Source organism: Drosophila subpulchrella, unplaced genomic scaffold, assembly GCF_014743375.2.
Source record: "Drosophila subpulchrella strain 33 F10 #4 breed RU33 unplaced genomic scaffold, RU_Dsub_v1.1 Primary Assembly Seq129, whole genome shotgun sequence".
Taxonomy (NCBI): domain Eukaryota; kingdom Metazoa; phylum Arthropoda; class Insecta; order Diptera; family Drosophilidae; genus Drosophila; species Drosophila subpulchrella.
This window is the reverse complement of record NW_023665471.1, coordinates 1-2,500: the sequence shown is the minus strand read 5'-3', so window position 1 is coordinate 2,500 and position 2,500 is coordinate 1. Positions and strand designations below refer to the sequence as shown.

The 2,500-nt window shown below is 38.4% G+C and overlaps 1 pseudogene; it reads left to right on the top strand.

The window, feature by feature from the left end:
* The window catches only part of LOC119558703, a 2,765-nt pseudogene extending 367 nt beyond the window's left edge, over positions 1 to 2,398 (top strand).
* The last annotated feature ends 102 nt before the right edge of the window (positions 2,399 to 2,500 follow it).

Genomic DNA, 2,500 nt, shown 5'->3' with positions numbered 1-2,500 from the left:
CGTGAGGGAAAGTTGAAAAGAACTCTGAATAGAGAGTTAAACAGTACGTGAAACTGCTTAGAGGTTAAGCCCGATGAACCTGAATATCCGTTATGGAAAATTCATCATTAAAATTGTAATATTTAAACAATATTATGATAATAGTGTGCATTTTTTCCATATAAGGACATTGTAATCTATTAGCATACAAAATTTATCATAAAATATAACTTATAGTTTATTCAAATTAATTTGCTTGCATTTTAACACAGAATAAATGTTATTAATTTGATAAAGTGCTGATAGATTTATATGAATACAGTGCGTTAATTTTTCGGAATTATATAATGGCATAATTATCATTGATTTTTGTGTTTATTATATGCACTTGTATGATTAACAATGCGAAAGATTCAGGATACCTTCGGGACCCGTCTTGAAACACGGACCAAGGAGTCTAACATATGTGCAAGTTATTGGGATATAAACCTAATAGCGTAATTAACTTGACTAATAATGGGATTAGTTTTTTAACTATTTATAGCTAATTAACACAATCCCGGGGCGTTCTATATAGTTATGTATAATGATATTTATATTATTTATGCCTCTAACTGGAACGTACCTTGAGCATATATGCTGTGACCCGAAAGATGGTGAACTATACTTGATCAGGTTGAAGTCAGGGGAAACCCTGATGGAAGACCGAAACAGTTCTGACGTGCAAATCGATTGTCAGAATTGAGTATAGGGGCGAAAGACCAATCGAACCATCTAGTAGCTGGTTCCTTCCGAAGTTTCCCTCAGGATAGCTGGTGCATTTTAATGTTATATAAAATAATCTTATCTGGTAAAGCGAATGATTAGAGGCCTTAGGGTCGAAACGATCTTAACCTATTCTCAAACTTTAAATGGGTAAGAACCTTAACTTTCTTGATATGAAGTTCAAGGTTATGATATAATGTGCCCAGTGGGCCACTTTTGGTAAGCAGAACTGGCGCTGTGGGATGAACCAAACGTAATGTTACGGTGCCCAAATTAACAACTCATGCAGATACCATGAAAGGCGTTGGTTGCTTAAAACAGCAGGACGGTGATCATGGAAGTCGAAATCCGCTAAGGAGTGTGTAACAACTCACCTGCCGAAGCAACTAGCCCTTAAAATGGATGGCGCTTAAGTTGTATACCTATACATTACCGCTAAAGTAGATGATTTATATTACTTGTGATATAAATTTTGAAACTTTAGTGAGTAGGAAGGTACAATGGTATGCGTAGAAGTGTTTGGCGTAAGCCTGCATGGAGCTGCCATTGGTACAGATCTTGGTGGTAGTAGCAAATAATCGAATGAGACCTTGGAGGACTGAAGTGGAGAAGGGTTTCGTGTGAACAGTGGTTGATCACGAGTTAGTCGGTCCTAAGTTCAAGGCGAAAGCCGAAAATTTTCAAGTAAAACACAAATGCCATACAAATATAATTATATTATATAAATCAAGCTAATTAATATACTTGAATAATTTTGAACGAAAGGGAATACGGTTCCAATTCCGTAACCTGTTGAGTATCCGTTTGTTATTAAATATGGGCCTCGTGCTCATCCTGGCAACAGGAACGACCATAAAGAAGCCGTCGAGAGATATCGGAAGAGTTTTCTTTTCTGTTTTATAGCCGTACTACCATGGAAGTCTTTCGCAGAGAGATATGGTAGATGGGCTAGAAGAGCATGACATATACTGTTGTGTCGATATTTTCTCCTCGGACCTTGAAAATTTATGGTGGGGACACGCAAACTTCTCAACAGGCCGTACCAATATCCGCAGCTGGTCTCCAAGGTGAAGAGTCTCTAGTCGATAGAATAATGTAGGTAAGGGAAGTCGGCAAATTAGATCCGTAACTTCGGGATAAGGATTGGCTCTGAAGATTGAGATAGTCGGGCTTGATTGGGAAACAATAACATGGTTTATGTGCTCGTTCTGGGTAAATAGAGTGTCTGGCATTTATGTTGGTCACTTGTTCCCCGGATAGTTTAGTTACGTAGCCAATTGTGGAACTTTCTTGCTAAAATTTTTAAGAATACTAATTGGGTTAAACCAATTAGTTCTTATTAATTATAACGATTATCAATTAACAATCAATTCAGAACTGGCACGGACTTGGGGAATCCGACTGTCTAATTAAAACAAAGCATTGTGATGGCCCTAGCGGGTGTTGACACAATGTGATTTCTGCCCAGTGCTCTGAATGTCAAAGTGAAGAAATTCAAGTAAGCGCGGGGTCAACGGCGGGAGTAACTATGACTCTCTTAGGTAGCCAAATGCCTCGTCATCTAATTAGTGACGCGCATGAATGGATTAACGAGATTCCTACTGTCCCTATTATACTATCTAAACTGGCAGTGCAAGGAATCGGACCTGTTATTTTAGCTCGATTCGAAAATTCGTGTTTGCGTTTCCTCAAAAGTTACATTGGCGGAAGTGGTATTAGACTCGCGGTTTGGTATGCGCGGTCAAGTAGTGTTGCT